This window comes from Diabrotica undecimpunctata, chromosome 3 (genome assembly GCF_040954645.1).
Source record: "Diabrotica undecimpunctata isolate CICGRU chromosome 3, icDiaUnde3, whole genome shotgun sequence".
NCBI lineage: Eukaryota > Metazoa > Arthropoda > Insecta > Coleoptera > Chrysomelidae > Diabrotica > Diabrotica undecimpunctata.
This window is the reverse complement of record NC_092805.1, coordinates 119,491,773-119,511,303: the sequence shown is the minus strand read 5'-3', so window position 1 is coordinate 119,511,303 and position 19,531 is coordinate 119,491,773. Positions and strand designations below refer to the sequence as shown.

The 19,531-nt window shown below is 32.0% G+C and overlaps 1 protein-coding gene across 2 annotated transcripts in view; it reads right to left on the bottom strand.

Annotated features, from left to right (window-relative positions):
* The window catches only part of Ptpmeg (protein tyrosine phosphatase Meg), a 74,453-nt gene extending 61,799 nt beyond the window's left edge, over window positions 1-12,654 (bottom strand). For both annotated transcript variants that reach the window (XM_072526762.1, XM_072526763.1), the window contains exon 1: window positions 12,432-12,654. The gene's annotated coding sequence lies outside the window, so the exon portion shown is untranslated. The remainder of the gene's footprint in view (window positions 1-12,431) is intronic.
* Between the last annotated feature and the right edge of the window lie 6,877 nt (window positions 12,655-19,531).

Genomic DNA, 19,531 nt, shown 5'->3' with positions numbered 1-19,531 from the left:
TAAGTCCTCGTAGACACACCGTCTCAGGACTTGCAACTTCAACGTGGAGTCATATGTCGCCATGTTACCTAATCCAACGGTAACTTTAGCATCCTAGCAATTTATATAATATGATGTAAAACAAATGTAACTAAATTTTTGTCAACGGGTTTTTACCCATGTATTTAGTGGCTACATTCATGTACACCTAGTAAGTATTAACCACACTTTACATTAACCTTAGTCAAAATTTTAACTTCACGTTCTCTTTAATTAAGTGGTTATATATTTTATAGGACACTGATGATGGAATAATGGATTCCGAAAACGTTTTGTCTATAACAGCCCGTTTGGGTTTTTAAAAATATATACCTTTTACAAAGGATTTTTAATAAATTTTTTTCCAAAAAGAAATGTAAAAATTACAAAGGTATAAACGTTATTAGCTCATTGTGGAGGTTGTACGGTTGATTGATAAAAGAACGAATCGATTTTATTTTTATTACATGCCGCCGTGTTTGATTTTTCCTCACCATCGTATTCTATTCGTTTAAGGTCGCGGCATAATATCATGCACGTATAGTTTCCGGCAAGGTTTATTTGCATCATAATAGCACTTAAAATTATATTTATATAAAATTTCTTCACCGCGTACGAGTTAATTAATTTTTCGAAATCCATTTTACCTTGTACTATCAAACTGTAAATATCAAACCAAAGAGTATTTTTAAAAAAGAAGAGATATCACTTCCATGGAAAAGTCCTAATTGTTTATCACCTCCGTGTTTAATTGTCACAAAGCAATAAAAACACATGCATAAATGACACAATAGCCAGAAAATTATTTTTTTTATTACTCTGTATCAAAATCAAACAAATACCTAAATACAACGAGAGAAAAACGACGAACTCCTAATTCACATTATCCGTACCAACAGGTTTCGACTTGTTTAGTAGCGGTCGCATCCGTAAAATATTGTTTTCGAATATACTGAACGGAAACGTGAGGTGTCTGATACGATACGTTCCTGACAGTCTGAATTGTTCATATTTAAAACCATTTAAATTATATATTTCGGTAACTAAACGCTACGGGCTGGAAACGCAACGTGTATGATAATATGCCACGACCTTTAATCCTAAGGCCCTCTTAGCATGCTGCTGTATTAGATTTTTCTATGCTGTGTCATTTTATAATGTTCGTTAAGTCCTTCAAAATAAAAGTTGAATTGAAAAAGACGCATTGAAAAAAAGTTGACGCCATGACGTTATTATTATGGTTTTGGTCATGACTAAAGGTTCTGAAAGAGCTAAGTTACGCGTTGGCCGGTAATGAGTACAATGCTCTATTTCCCACAGCTATCTGCTGAGATCTCTTTCTATGTGGTTGTCATCTGTGATTATCGCCCCCAGATATTTAAACTCTTTTATTACTTCGAAGTAGTGGTCACTAATAGTTATGTTCTGCCTAACTCTTGATCTTGGATTTTTGGTTACTAGCATGTATTTCGTCTTCTTTTCATTTATTCGGAGACCCCAGACTACCTGTTTCCTCCTTGAGTTGTGAAACACCTTTCTCACGTCTCTGGTAGAATGAACGACTGCATCTGGATCATCAGCAAATGCCAACAATAGTTTTGATCCTCGATTCACAAATTTCCCTGTCATTTCAGACGATATTTTACTTATTGCATATTCTAAGGCAAAATTGAATAGCAACTATGATATTGGTTAAATTAACTTCAGCTGGTTAACATGGGAGTATACTACACAAAAGCAATTAACGTTTTTTCATTTATAACTAATCTTTAAATGGAGAAATGTATTTTAACATCCTGCACAAGGAAATAACGGACGCATTAGACAATCTACCATTACAAAAAACATGAGATAACCGGAATCAACAATATAAAAAACGACACGAACAATGTAGTGTTAGCTGCGTTCCACTTCCAGTTTGAAGTAAGTAATAAATCCAAATTCATCTCATTCGAATAAAAGCGAAAAGTTAAAGGTACTTACCATAAAATATATATAAAAGGGCTTAAATAATTGCTTAAATAAAAAAGATACGAGTGGCATCAATAAAAACTAACATTATGCAAATGCATATTTTTTCTCATGGCAATCTTTGTTTCCGAGTTTGATACTACATTAAACCACAATTCAAGAAGTATAAATTTAGATATAGGCGACGCTACTACGCTAGTTGAAAGACAATTAATTTCTTATTTTAAAGTCACAAAATACAGGGTGTTCCATTTAAACTTAGTGACAGAAGTTTTAAAAAATTGAGTACAATTTGTAAATACAGTAAAACCTCGATATAACGGACCTCTATTTAACGGACTTCGGATATAACGGACAAAAAATCCGGTCAAATATAAGACAAAATAAAAACGTACTGTTAATATTATACATGCTTAACCCGTCCCGTACCACTGTATTTTACAAAGAATTTCAGCACAATCTAGCATAAGAGTCATTTCTAATAGTAATATGTATATATTTTTTTGCTGAAAAATAAATTTGTTAGAGAAACATAAAAAATACACACATGAGATATAAATTTGCACATTTGTAGGCAAGAGACAGAAAGTAAGATTATCACATATCATTAGGGGATTCCCTGATATAATAACACGTAGGTTTTTATGATTATATGGGTGTTGCTAAACTAACACATTTAGTGTACACCAGTAAGTAAGTTAAAATTTTCGCAATCCTACCCTTTAAATATGGACAAATGGAAAAGAATCAATCTAAAAATCAATCAAAAACTAGATATTATACAAAAGTTGGAGTCTGAAACGTCTGTGTCTCATATATGTGATCAATATCGCATAAAAAAGCAAACTGTTTCGGGCATAAAAAAAAACAAAAATAAAGTAAATAAATTTGCATTCATGTGTGATGTAGGAGAGAACAGCAATCTCAGAAAACGAATGAAATTGGCTCGAAAAACTTCACTGGAAAAAGCAATCTTAAAATGGTACGGCCAACAACTTTCTAGAGGGATCCCAGTCCGGGTAGTCGAATTGAAATCTGATGCAATTAAATTAGCAAATTATATGGACATACCATTCAGAGCAAGTGATGGATGGCTCTAGTGCTTTCGCAAAAAGCACGGAGTCATGAATAAAAGAATTTACGGCAAAGCTTCAACTGCCCCAAAAGAAGAAATCGAACCTTTTAGTTAAAAATTAATACATAACATTATAAGTAACGAAATGCTATTAAAATCTCAGATTTACAATATGTACTGACGAAACTGGTTTGTTATGGCGTACTTTGCCTGAAAGCACACAAGCCTCCAAATCTAATTCTAGAAGAAAAATCAGCAAGGGGAGTATATCGGCTTTGTGCTAACGCCAATAGATCGCATAGATTGACTCCTGTAATGGTTGGCAAATTTCGTAAACCTCGCAACTTTAGCTGTATGTTTTTGTCAAAACATACAACATTGCTTATTCAACAAATGGATCAGGGAATAATTTTGGCAACCAAACGAATATATCGCAGAAAGTTTTTAGAGGATGTAATAGTTGTATTGATCGATGGAAATAATGTAGAAGATACAAGAGGGCAGCGTACCTTGCAAATTACATTTTAAAGTCAACAATTTTTAATTTTGCTGCAGCATGGGAGGAGGTGAAAGAGCAAACAATGAAACATGGTTGGAAGGATTTGTTTGATGGCCTAGATGCATACACAGATTTAGAAGGGTTGGAAGTTACTGATTTCTGTAGGACAATACATAATAATGCCGGAGAACATATAGCTGAGGAAGGTATAACACCATGACTGAAAGTGAAATAGCAGATGAAGTTATGAACCTAAAAAATGAGGATAGAAGTGATGATACCGAAGAAGGTGACAAAACAAGACTACTAAAAATGAAGTTATCAGAGGTAAGATCGCATTTCGACGATCTAATAACAGTTATTGATTATTCATCAGATAAAGAACTTCGACTGTGTTCTACGCATTTTCGTAATTTTTGAGAGTTGATCATAAAAAAACAGCAGACATCGAAATTGCAAACGAAACCTGGTTTCTTTTACAAAACTGGATTACCGACAGCAAGCGCGTCGATATCAACAGCAACGTCACTTCACGACGAATATCCGAATTCAATTAAATAGAATTTTGTTTGTATTTTGAATTTTTTATATACATCTAAATACATACATATTTAAAAAAAGTTTTTTTGATTTATTTTAAACATATTTTTATATAACGGACTTTCCGCTTTAACGGACAACCCTTCCCCCCCAAATAGTCCGTTATATCGAGGTTTTACTGTACTCTTTATTTAGAAATTGGATTCCGATGTATATTACTAAAATAAGAGTTTAGGTTTGTAAATAGATGAGTTATCAATCAAGACCTTACAAAATTGATGGCAACTTATAGTATTACCTAAAATAATGGGAAGTTGTATAAATTTTAGACTTGTAGAGAAGCTAGTTATGCACAAGTGCAGATTTTCAGACTTCATATCCGATTATTTTCAGAAATGAGATAAGTCTAATGTACGGTTTACATGAAACACCTTGTATCGCGTCAAAAATTCTTAAATTACTTAGTTTTTTACACCAACTTGAAATACCCAGCAACTTACTTGTTCTTTAAAACCACACGCAATCTTATACACTAAAACTTTCTGTTTACTTTAATAAACTAATACTTATACTATTTAATGGAAATGTTTTAGACGATAGTTACAAAATGATATTTCAATAGCCCACTATATTTGTCATACCTTGAATATCTTCGTCCTGAAACTTCCTAGGAAAACACAAAATTTCTACCAAATGTGTAAAATACAATGAATGAATCAAACTAAACCCACAAAATTATGACAGGAAATTATCTTAAACGTAACTTTCAATGATGTAAAACCACCACAAAGATTTTTTGTATGCAAAATATGGTTTTAGCACACGACATACCTAGTTTATGAAGTTCAGAACAACAAAAATTTTAATTAAATTTATTAATATATCTAATGCTTGTGAGTAAAAGGTTTTTCACGACGAACTTACACTATCTGTATATATACATATATATTATATATATATATATATATATATATATATATATATATATACGACTTTATTTTAAATGGAAACACCCTGTATATTATAACATTTGTATAATGTACATTTTTGAGTTATTCATCTTTTTTAAAAAATTTTGATAGATATGATACAATCTTTTCAAAGTTAATATATCTCATCCATACATCTACTTTCAGGAATTTACATCGAAATCGAATTTCTAAATACGGGGTGTTTACAAATGATACGCCATTTCTTTAAACTTCAAACACTATTAAGTCAATAATGTTAAATGAAACACCCTGTATATCAGTTGTCTTTCAAATAGTATTAGGGTTCCCTATACTTTAAGTTAATACTTTTGAAGATAATTTTGGTTTAATGTTAAAGGTAAGATCCTTATTGTTTTATTTTAGCAGGCTGTGTATGAAGATGTCATAATTTTGTTATTATTTGTGGTTATAGGTACTTTTACAAAGTGATAAATAATGAAGATTGTATAAATTTACTTATAAGACATGGGGAATGTGACAGAGTTATTACTAGAATATGTGGTCTATTTGAAAATTTAACAAATTTTGGTTGTTTTCAACAAAACGTTAACAAAGCGAAGCCTATTGTTGATAATAATGATCATGCAATTAATGTTCTTGGTTACTATGATGATTATCCAGAAACGTCATTAGGTTGTAGTGAGAGATATTTAGGTATAATAATGTTATCTATTCAGTGAATTAAAAAAAACAAAAAATGTATCCCTATTATTACCCCCGGTTCACAGTTTAAAGGAAACAACTATACAAAAGAATATCATTTGAGGAATTTGTAATGAGAAAATGTCAAGAAGATAATGAAAGTTTGAATATTATATATATAATATATATATATATATATATATATATATATATATATATATATATATATATATATATATATACACTTCATCTAATTTACTTACCGTTGCAAGTCATCCACGTCATAGCCCATGAGGTCACATGATACCAACACGAAATATTTAGGCAGTAGGTGTGTTCTTTTTTAGAATCACTTTGCCGAGTACACTGGCATTACAGCCACTAGACATATTTTATTATATACGCGTAGAAATAATATTTAAAGATTTCTATTAATGTTAACTTAAAGAAAAATATGTTTCATTTAATTTGTATAAATGCATTATAAAGCGTTTTTATGAAGAACATTTGTTCGGAACACACTGTAACTGTAATCGAACGAAGGTGATATTTTGGAATAAATTGGTAACACTTATTTGACAGTTGAGGTGTTGACTAAAGTTAATAAGTAATGAAAAAAGTGTTGTTTAAGTATTCCATTTTACATCATTATACGACGCATACAAGCGGCTCAAATTGTTTTTAACAAGATTATTTTTTAACTCTTGATTTGTTTCTATTTATTTACATTAAATATTAATTTGTTTTGTTGTATTATACACTTTTGCAATAATTATGTGACCTATTTGATTTAAAATGGATTCAGGATTTTTTTATACTCTGGCAACTATGTCAACTTCGATCTCTGTCAATGATAATGACGTGCAACGGTAAGTAAATTAGATGGACTGTATATATATATATATATATATATATATATATATATATATATATATATATATATATATATATACAGGCGGATAGGTGGGATCAAAATAGACTGACTAAGATATCTAACCTACAAAAAAACTGTCCCTGGCCCTCCTGGTGGGAGGTTGAACGAGGGGCCCATTAATAACCAGAGCCTGTAAAAAACACAGAACCTATGGCGAGAATAATCTGACATATATCATGATCATGGCATCTGCGAATTTCAAATTGTACCGAGCTTATGGAGAGCTTAATATAGTCACATTTTCAAATTTTACTAATGATAGACAATGCATCTGACCATCCTCACTCAAGTCCTCTTGAGTCCACCGAGAATAAAATCTTTCAGATGGTATTTATGCCACCTAAAATAACTATGGTATTGGAAATGATCATAAAATAACGGAAATTGTTCAACAGCGCTGATGGGATAACTAAGATTAAAGTGGCAATGGACGAACTGAACTAGAGATGGTGGGAGCCTGCTGGAAGAATCTGGAGCAAGAGATATAGGGCATGTAATGTGGATGGAAAAAAATGACCCAGCTAGAAACACGCTCCTTGATAGACCCATTGGTCAGAGAAAAAGAGGTAGACCCAGAACAAGGTTCCTTGATAACATCAATGAAAAAATGAGAAATATGGGAATACATGATTGGTGGAGGAAAGTGATGGATAGGGACAACTGGAAAGAAATTCTTGAGGAGGCTAGGACCCTGCAGGGTTGTAAAGCCAGAATTATGATAATGATGATGTTGGAGGCGAGGGATTGAATAATGAAAAACTATTTGACAACACTATTTGACAAAAAAAATAATGGATTAAAACTGACTTTTGGAACATAGAATAAAGTTGGGATGAAGATCATGCAGCCTCTTCAGAAAATCCTCAGTAAAATGAAAATAATAAAAAAAACAAACTCCTAACACAATAATATAGTGCACTGATCTCCTTCAAACATTGAGCTGTTCCTACTTGAGGATAATTCTATTGGATTTACAAGTTTGCACAGAGAAGAAATTTTGCACCAGATTAAAAATACCATACAATGTTATATAGTTTTGATATGTAGATATTTCCATGAAGACAGCCCAGAATAATTTTTTTAGGGTTTTTTCGAGTTTAAGATAACAGCTCTATAGGCTTAAAGATCTACATAGAAAATTAAATTGATCAGATTCGTTTTCAAAAGTCTTGAAAATATGATAGACCAAATATACAATGGTGTCAATGCACACTGGTTCTCTCAGTGCGGTGTAAATGCACATGAAACAAAAAGTACATGTCATACATTCTTATGTTCACAAGCTAAACCTCATTATACATAATACTGTATTTCAAAATTATATTTTGTGTTATTTTAGATTTATAAATAAAATTCCTAGAGTAGCTACTATTTGAAACAAAGAAAGATGCAATACTTTAAATGAAGTTTCAAAATTGAGAAGAGTCTTAGAAAATCAAGAATTCTTGTTTTTGTTGACAATGTTACATGAAATATTGCCTCATATTTTTTATAATCATCTACAGTCAAGTAATCAAGATTGTGTTGGAATATAAAACAACAGTGTATATGTCTTCTTCTTCTTTAAATGCCATCTCCGTGACTATGATTGGCAATCATCATGGATATTCTGACCTTCGAGGCAGCTGCTCTGAACAATTGCCTTGAGCTGCAACCAAACCACTCACTCAGGTACTTCAACCAGGAACCACGTCTTCTTCCTACGCTTCTCCTACCCTCTACTTTTCCTTGAATTATGAGTCTCAAGATGTTGTATCTTTTGCCTCTCATCAAATGTCTGAGATATTGCAATTTCCTTTCTTTTATTGTACTTTCCATTTCCCTCTCTCTGCCTATTCTCCTTAACACTTCTGTATTCGTGACTCTATCTACCCATGGAATCCTTAACAATCTTCTAAATGTCAATATTTCAAACGCGTTAAGTCAATTTATTGTATTCCAGATTAATGTCCATGATTCAGCTCCATAGTATAGTACACTGTGTACATAGTGTGTACATCTTTTGTTGCATAAAATCTTTTTCATTTTCACGAAGTTGGCACATGCTTTTTCAATTCTGACTCTTATTTCTGCAGTATAATTGTTATTTTCTGTGATTATTGTTCCCAAGTAAGTATATCTTTTTACTCTCTCAATCTGCTGTCTATGTCTAGTTATTGGTAAAATAGTGACATTGTGACATAATTAAAACGCAAATAAAAGGAAGTTTATCCTTGAAAATGGTGTAAAGCCAGTTTGAAAACAGATTTAGAAGTAATATAAGTACTTAAGGAAAAACTTCAACTACAAAACTAATATATAAAATAAATTTAATGAAAGATATTTTTAAAAGATTAGAATGGGAAGAAAAAGATATAAAAATTTGTGGACAACGCTTGAACCATCTAAGGTACGCTGATGACATCGCATTGATAACCGATAAAAAAGAAGAATTATTTGAAATGATGAAAGAACTGGAAGTAGAAGCTGGAAAGATAGGCCTTAATATGAATTACAGCAAGACCAAAATCATAACAAATACCAATGAAGACATCACAATGAGGATCGGACAAGATGAAATAGAACAAGTTCAGGATTATCTGGGTCAAACTATAAAACTTCGCAAAGAAAACCAAACAGCACAGATAAAAAGACGAGTTAGACTAGCATGGGCAGCATTTGGCAAACTAGGCTACATTCTTAAAAACAAAAGATAACCACAGCATCTTAAGACCAAAGTATACAATCAATGCATACTTCCTGTTCTCACTTATGGTTCCCAAACGTTGACATTTACAAAAGCAAACATGGACAAACCTAAATAAACACCCAAAGAGCAATGGAAAGACAAATGTTGCACATAAGACTAATGGATAAAAAAAAGAAACGAGTGGATAAGAGAGAAAACAAAAGTGAGGGATGTTAGACAAGAAGTTGCAAAATTGAAATGGAGATTTGCCGGACACAATATAAGACAAAAAGAAGACTGATGGAAAAAAAATTCTTATCAGTTGCAGACCGTGGGAATATAAACGAAGCAGAGGAATGCCATAAATGAGATGGGCAGATGATATCAAGCAGAGTTGGGTTGGATACTGAAAAAAAGTAAAAAGGGGTTCTTGAAAAGAGAGATATAGAAAATATAAAAAATAAATGTAAGTAATTAATTAAACAACATACTTAGGAAGATTTATAACTAATTAGGTAAAAACAAAGCTCCATTAGCTATATAATAATATATTATAATAGTGACGAGTATGAAAAATGGGATTTAACATATTAGACACATCTAGATTGAAGGAATGGCAGTGTTGTGCCTACGTTAGGTGCATTATCGGCGGGCGATAAATATTTAAAAGTATCTGAATATCAAAAAGTATCAGGATACTACCCAGCTCTGATATCAAGAAGCATGTGGGCTCTAGGTGGATGACTACAGCGACAGACAGAGAAGAATGGAAAAGGATTGGGGAGGCCTATGTCCAAAGATGGACCTAAGAAGGCTAATTAGATAGAATGGTAATAAACAGTAATCGAAAACTTAGTTCTCTAAAAGAATATGAAGCTAATTTTGTTTCTAAAAAATAATTGTTTAGTTTACAGTAATATAAAGTGAAATGGCTTTGACTAGGTTGGTTGTCTGCCACAAATGATTAAAAAGTTGAGAAATACAATAATTTTCCTTGTGATTACATCATTATACAAAATATTATTGTGTTCAGTTTCTCACCTATATGATATAAATAAATTATTTTCATAACTACATAAATTATTCAAAGTTTAATAGTCATTGTACATTGGCAATGTCTGTTACAGTTCAAGAGATAAAGATCAAATGTACTACACACTAGTGGACATTCAGGTGTAAAACTTTTTCATTTGTATGTCAATGACTGATGCACTGTAAAAAAGTTGTTTCTGTAAAGCTTTAGGAGAATAAAATGCTACTACAATAACTAAAAGAAACACAGAAGTATATGAGAGCAGTCTAAACTGTCAGACTACTTGTACTCCATCCCATAAAGGTAGCATGGCAGAAATAATAGATCTTGTCATTATAAATCATTGTTAAATCAATAATGTTATTGTTGCTGATACTAACTTAAATCAAAAAATTGTGCCAAATAATGGAGTATGTAGGTGACATGTGCTTTGTTAGGTATTAGAGATGTTCCAGGTTACAAAAAATATTTGGAAACGACCATAAAAATCTTCATTGTAAAATTGATATCATTGAGCTTATTTGGATATTGCATTGACCTGGCCAGTCAGAAAATCTTACACTTTTGGGAAAGAAACAGATAAGCATCCAATACTCCACAAGGCAAGACGGAACTAGAGGGAGCTTATTTAGATGTATATGCAGATCAACTTCAAGCAAATGATAATGAGTACTGATACAAGGTTTCTTAAGAAACACAATAAAACTCAAGAGTGTTTAGGAGGTTTGCCTATAAAATTCTGCTTATTTTTCTTTTATTATAACATTCGCTCATCTTCTGTGTAAAAAAATTTTACTAAATAAAAATTTATTCTAAAATGAGTGTACTTTATCCTGCCTAACAAGTGTCTTTTTTTACTTCAGGGTTTAAAACATCTAAAATATAGTACTTTAATTGACTTTTGACAGTTAACCTGTTAATCAATTATCTTACACACAAATAATATTTGTACTTATTTCACACCAAGCAATGCTTTATGATGGGATCTGAACAAAGAGCCTTCACAGCATCCAACTGTGATTTCTTTTAATTAAAACATTGTATAACAATAAAATATCTCTTTTCATATTAGTAAAGTTTAAAAATATTTGTTTTATTTATCCAATATTTTCTAAAAAATAATCTTTTTGAATTTGATCTTTTCCTGGAAGGCAAGTACTACACTAATAAATTTTTCTTTATTCTTTAGGATATGGAGTTTTTCTATTTTATTGTATGTAGCAAGTATTCTGGAATGGTTGTCAATCTTGGATAATAAAACATTAATTAACAAAGAGGACATAAATGTGCAAATATTGTGTGAAATATTAAACAGAAGAAAAACAAGAGTTTTGAATTTTAAGAGAAATGGTGAAATTTATAAACTTTTCAGGAATCTCAGAATTGATGAAGCAGTTGAAGAAAAAGGTTCAATGACTATAATAGTTGATAAACAAACACATAAAGCAAGGCAGGATGTTACAAAATACCTGTAAAATCTGAACACTAATTTAAACAGGTTCATAAGTAAATAAATGATTCAGAAAACTGTACAGAGAATTAATATAAAACATAAAAATTAAAAAATATAATCAAAGCCTTCATATAGGGTTGTAATAAACATCCCTGTGAATCAAAATATATTCCAAAATAAACATAAACAGGTAATAGTCTCATAGTGAACTATTATAACTGCAAAAACGTTATTGCTTTTCATTTATAGGCCACCAGAATAAACTAATTTTACAACCTCTACTCAGGATAAAATTTAGATCAGTGTTCTAATTCATATTGAAAAAATAAGCCAAATTATATGTAACAATCGAAAAATGGAAAGAAACGCCCAAACTTGATATTTAAATAAACATCATTTTATTTAATTTTATGTGTCATCCAAATTTAAACTTATCTCCAGTTAGATATTGACAATGAAGCATTTATGTCTCATCTTTACTTATTACAGAAGTATCTTGTTTTCCTATAAAAATCGTTGGCTGTTAACCTCTCGATCTTGTTAATTTTTTAATTGACCACCGTATAGTAGCCGAGTAAATCAAATAAGAAATTAAAAAAGAATTACCTAAGATCATCTTGCAGTGTTTACCACTCACATTTCATATTTCCTCTATTAGTGTTCATCAACTAACATTATAGTAAAACATATATTTATATTAGGCTAGTAATATGTTAAACACATTTCGCCTGGAGTTTGTTTTTTGTGATTACATTGACGCAGTATTATTTCATTTTTATTAATTCCCTCACATCACAGACTTTTCTTATGCCACTAAACTAAAGTCATCTGTCACCATTCTGTCACTAACAACGCTACAGTACTCAGTACTGCCGTTATAGAGTCACAGTTTGTATAAAAAAGAAGAACTAAAAATTTAAACTTTTTGACTTTCATATATTTTATTTCATTCTTACTTGCATAATCTGGCGATATTCTTCTCTTTTTATAGAAGTAAATGGAATTAACTTAAAGAGACCTCTATTAAAAATCTCCGTATTTACTTAATTAAAACATTATCACGCAGATGGCGGTACAAAGTCTGCTAAAAACATTTTATTTGTGTGTGTGGCGCTGTATATTGGTTGAAAACATTTTATTTGAAAAATAAACTTATTTTTTGTTCTAATTTAAATTTAATATGTATATAACATTTATATAAATAGTAATGGCAATACCAGTATTAGGTATTCCTTTTTTTCGATTACTTGATCGAAATTACTATCCCCCATAAACGGAGAAGAAAATAAAAGAAAAGCACCTGGAGTGGATATGTAATATCTTAATTGTAATGCTAAAGGAAAAAAAACAGATAAAAGAATTTCTTAAGATATTTTTCAGTAAATGCTTGTTTAAAGAAAAATCTCTCGAAAATTAAATATAAATAATATAATATTCATAATATCAGAGGATAAAGAGGAACTTTGGAAGAGGATTAGTAGCGTTTAAAAAGAACCGAATTACTCCATACACTTAAAATGAGCAGAGCTGTAGTGGCACCAATAGCTGACAGAATTATAGGTATCTGGACACTTTCAGTTCTCCAATGTCTTTTGATTTCTATCTCAAGATCTATATACTTGGCGAGTTTTTCATCGTATTTAACACTCAGATTATTGTTATTCGGTATCACCCGATCAAGAAGCGTGTTTGCCTATTTAGTTTATGAACTTACTATACTCAAGTGTGCCACGGGTTTTTTTAATTTGTTTCATTAAATAATTGTATTTTGAGAACTATTTCCGAAGTGAAAATCGAAATGTCAAATAAACTTAATTTTAAACCGAAATTGTGGCTTATTAAAAAAAAATAGTAATAGTAAATTAGGTTGAGTACGATCCCAATGTAATTTGCAGCTGTCTTTTTCAAGCACCCTATCAGTGGCATATGTATGGCCAATTATGCTAAAGCCTTCGTAAAAAATATGAAAAATACTTTAATTTATATACCTACAAATGATGTTCAGACAGAGGTAGAGATTATAAAGAACTACATGAAAGCCAAGAACATTGCTTTAAATAGCAACATAGCACTTACATTTACAGATTTGGACTTGTCTCCTTTCGCTTCTACATGTTTATCTTGTTTCATAGTATTTTAGTAGATTGTTTACTTTTAGAATTAATAATTTATTTTGATTTTGGCATTGTCGATATATTTATTTCAGTGTTTCAGTGTAAAGAAATATATTATTTACAATATTTCTATATAGGATTTTGATTTTTTATTTATTATATTTCAATGTAAAATCATTTTACATCCTGATAGACTGTAGACTGTACTAACAAACTATTTGATTTTAAAACAAATGACCTCAGGGAAAGAACTTGATAAGTCCAATTTTTGATATTTTTCGTCTTTAATACCACTTTGTAGCTTTAACTACATAATTTCTAAGAGTAACACAATACAGAGTAATAACTTAATGTCAAAAGATATAAGTGTTTGAAAAAACTCTGTATAGGAAAAGTTGACATGTCAGTTGCGAACGATGGAAAACGTTGATAAGTCCAGGTAATCCTAATGGTTGAAACAATGGCATGCGGCATTGGGTAACTTGATTTCTACAGATACTTTCAGTTTCTGTGTTTTGAAGGTTATGTTATTGCTCAATTTGTTTAATTTTAAAGTTGAAGTGATTATTTACAACGTTCGATACTTTTATCTGATAAATCAAAATAATCACGGCAAATACGGTCGAGTGTTCGAGTGATCAATTATCTTGGTGCTCGTGGAAAAAACTCTAAAAAGGTTAAAAACCTCGCTCCGAGCACAAAATTGAACATTTTGTCATGTGAATCTCCGTTAGAAAATCTACAGTCGTACAGCTCGGAAACGGCTAGACGCTAGACGGTTCATGAGGTATGAAAAGACTGCGAAAAGCCATTATCGCATTTACACCAATATCAGACAGAATTTTCACCATAAAACTCAAAGGTAAACTGCATAACATGACAATGGTTAATGTATATGCACCGACGGAAGAGGCTGATGAAGACGAGGTTGAAAGATTATATGGAGAACTTCAGGAAGTATGTGATAAAATCCAAAGACACAATGCTGTTATAACATTATACGACTTTAATGCTAAGCTGGGGAAAGAAGAAACTTTCGTAAACATATTTGGGAAACATAGGGTTGCACAATTTGCAACAGCAAATAATTATGTAGTTGTCAGCACTAACTTCAAGAGAAAAGATATCCATAAAGGAACATGGAAAATACCAGGAACCAATGAAGCCAATCAAATTGACCACATCCTCATCTCAAAAAGGTGGGCAACAGACATAACTAATGTCAGAACGTATCGCGGGGCAAACTCTGACTCAGATCACTATCTTGTGGGGGCAAAATTGTGGCCGAAAATCGCGACAGTGACAAAAGGGATGATAGCCAAATTAAAAAATGGAATGTTGAAGGATTCAAAAGTTCACCAAAGACACAAGAATATCAAAATACTCTCCAAATAAAACAAAATGGAGACAATTAAAAACAAAATAACGGAATCTGCAGAGGAAACTGTCGGAAAAGCCAAAAGGCAAAGAAATGCGGAATGGTAGGATGATTAATGTAAAACTGCAGCAGAGGAAAAAAGGCAAGCTAGGCTTAACCAACTTCAAAGAAACACAAGAAATAGCAGAGAAATTTATAACGAAAAGAGAATACAAGTGACTAGAATATGCAGAAGAAAAAAAAAGGGAGGCTTTGAAAAAAATGTACAAGAAATCCTAGAACATAAAAAGAGACACAAGAGCTGAAAATTCTATAAAAGAATAAATAAAAAAGCACACAGTCATTTAGACGAAAATTGACAATATGACAGACCAATTACATTGCTATGTATATGTAATATACAAAATCTTTTCTGGCATTATCTACACTAGATTGTCAGAATACTCCGAAAATATAATTGGTGATTATCAAAATGGATATATATATATTCAGGGATTCTACAGTATTCACTGCCTTCCCTCGCTCAACCGTTTCCATCTCTCTCTGTTGTCCCATTCTCCATCGTTTAGACCTCTCTTACTCATGGCGTCGTCTACTTCGTTCCTCCAGGATTTTCGGGGTCGTCCTCTTTTCCTCCTTCCTATGGGGCTCCATTCGGTTATTCTTTTTATCCATCTGCTGTCACTCGTTCTTCTTGATCAAAGGTCTGAATCAAAATGGATTCAGACCAAATAGAGCCGCTACAGACAACAAATTCATACTTAGGACAATACAAGAAAGCTTATGAATACGAAATAGAACTATATAATACGTATATAGACTTTAAACAAGCTTTTGATAGTGTGAAAAGAGACAAAATGCTGGAAGACCTCCGAAATCTAGGTATACCAAAAAATATATCAGCCTCATAAAAATGATGTTACAGGGTTCAAAAGCCGCAGTTAGAGTAGATGAAGAACTGTCTCCCCTGTTTGACATCAACATGGGGGTGAGACGGGGAGACGCACTTTCAACCATGCTGTTCACCCTAGTTCTTGAAGCAGTTATCAGAAAAACCAATGTAACCGGCCATATTATCACCAAAATAGTACAAATTACTGAATATGCAGACGATGTCGCCATTATTAGTAGATAATTGGATAATAGTAGACAGAACATTCGAGAGAAAGATACTGAGAAAAGTATATGGCCCGGTGCAAGAGGAAGACGGTACATCGAGAATCAGGAGAAACGACAAGGTTAATGAACTGAATAAAGGGTATGACATTGTAAGATTTGTGAAAAGTCAAAGACTTTCATGGCTGGGACATGGTCAGCGACAAGAAGACACGAAAACGATCAAGAAGATGTTACAGTGGAAGCCGGTAGGAAGGCGGAAAAAAGGAAGGCCCAGGACGAGATGGTTGGATGACGTGGAAGACGACCTGAAAACCATGAATATAAGAAAATGGAGGAGAAGGGCCCAAGAGAGATATGAATGGAAGGACATAGCCAGGTAGGCAAAGACCCATCCAGGGTTATGATGCTAAAAGAAGAAGAAGAAGGTGTCGTGTCAAAAAGGCAATGTGGCATATTTTTATTGGATTCTGTTGTATGAGGTATCAAACGATTGGATGTTATCTATACCATAAAACTATATGGGAAAAACAAGACTACAGGGTATTTCAAAGTCTGTAAAGTCCACTGACAGATATGAGTAAACATATATATAAAGGGTAACGTTTACTGATAGGCATGAGTCTGTCGAAACATATATACAGGGCATAGTCAAACGTATGTGACTACAAGAACACTAAAGAGCATTGTCAATAACTGGAAAAATGGAATTATATTGTAAAATGTTTTTTATGACATAGTTTACTTTATTTCTGTATACTATTTCAATGATTTTATAGGGAAAATCCCTTCTTTACAGTGGAAAAACTTATTAAGTCCATGTAGACAATTAAAAGACAATTAATGCCAGTAATATGCGATATGAATTTAAAAAAAAAAACTAAAACGTAAACCAACAATCAATCTAGCAAATTTTATTCTTTTTATTGCTGATTCATTGAAAGATGTATTTTAACATAATCGCAGAGTTTTAAACTTTAAAAATGTTCTCTTGAACAAAACTAAACATGTGACTTATCAAGTTATTTTCCTGAGGTCTTCAAATGGAGCCGCATCTCTATTTATTTACATCTATTAATGTGTGAGGCATGGACTCTTACCAAATCAACATGAAAACATATAGAGGCTTTGGAGATGTGGTATTACCGCAGTATGCTCAGTGCATCATCAGACAACTCGAACAGTGCTCGAACGTATAAGAAAAGAACTAGAAATTATCAGCACATGAAAAATTTGTAATCTTAAATATTTTGGGCACATTAAGAGAAAAAAAGTAAAACTTTCTTTAACTAATAATACAAGAAAAATTGAAGATAGAAGAAAAGGCCATGGGTTTATATTACCATCCATAAAAGTAAAGTTTTCTCCAATATAATTAATAGCTGAATGCCAGAATGTTTTTAATATGGCGAATGGCTGTTAAACTTTCTCTGTCGGGACCACGAGCAGGTCTGCTAATGAAAGCCAGGTCAGTTTGTGTGTCCATTGAAATTGAAATATAATCCAGAAGGCACAAGAATATGATGATCTAGAGTATCTGACACAAAAACTAGTATTTGAATATAAAGAATGGGGTGTAGAAGTGAATATGAAGAAAACTAAATAGAGGAAAACAACAGGACCTACGGAAGATGGACAGCGAATTAAAAAATGTGAGAAATATAATTAACCTAGGTTTGCAGATTAAAATAAAGCTTACAAAAAATCAAGAAAAATAACAATAACAATTTAAAATTTACTGAAATTTCATAAATCGTCAATATCACAAAATAAAAGATAATAAAATACACAATATATTGCAAAATTTAAATAAATTGCAAATTACATAATAAAACTTTACGAACTAATAAGTTTAAGTTGCTGCATATGATACCCAAATATATATAAAAATAGTTTAGTTATTTTTACATGAACATACTGTAGTTTCTTAGTTATTCGTTAAAAAACTCTTCCTCTGAATAATATGGTTTTTCAGATAGATAGGCTTTTGTCATTTTACGGAACTTAAGGAAAGAAGTTGCAGATTTAAGTTGCAGAGGGAGATGGTTGTATAATTTTTTTGCCGAATATAATATAGATTTCTTTACTAACTCAGTGGACGGGATTGGTAAATACACATCATAGGCTGAATTTTTGGTGGAGTAGTCATGATTAAGCATTTGAAATTTGGTCATTGAGAAGAATGATGAGCATACCTTGGGTGGATAGAGTTCGAAACGATGACTTCCTTAAGAGAGCCGGCGTGGAAAGAGAACTCTTTGAATTAATTAAAAAACGCAAGATTGGTTACCTTGGGCAGATATTGAGAGGAGCAAAATATGAAATACCACAGATAATCCTACAAGGGAAGATCGAAGGTAGGAGAAGAGCCGGCCGCAAACAATTATCCTGGTTAAGGAATATTAAAGAATGGACAGGAATACACAATACAGGCGAGCTGTGTCACGCCGCCAAGAACAGAATTCTAGTAATGAGATAGTCGCCTACGCACTTTAGTGTATGGCATGTTAAGAAGAAGAAGTTATGATTAGGTCTTACTGGAAAAACATGTAGGTGTTTACGAATTAAGCACAGTTTCAAAAACATATAAATAGGGAAGAGTTAAAATCCCGTGATTTTTGAATTAACTTCTGTAATGTGCTATTCTACTGAGGCCCAAAATATACCGTATTGCTCTTTTTTGTAATTTAAAGATAACATTAGATTCGGCAGCTGTACTAGAACCCCAAAAAGGAAGTCCATGTCGAAGATGAGACTCGAACAAAGAAAAATATGTTATTTTGGAAGATGTTAAATTGATTTCCTTCGAAACAGATCTTATTGCATAGCAGGCTGAGGCTAGTTTCTTACTTAACAAATCGATATAACGGGAACATTGAAGGTTGCTGTCTATAAAAATACCAAAGAATTTTACAGAATCAACAGTTGCAATATTAGAGTTCCTCCAGGTGATATTGGTATCATCAGCAAAAAGAAATTTTTTTTAATCGATTTTTAAGTTAGTGATATAATTTATAAAAATAAGGAAAAGTAGAGGACACAATACTGAATCTTGTGGTACTCCACATACAATGCTTTTGTGACTAGGGTCGGTATCA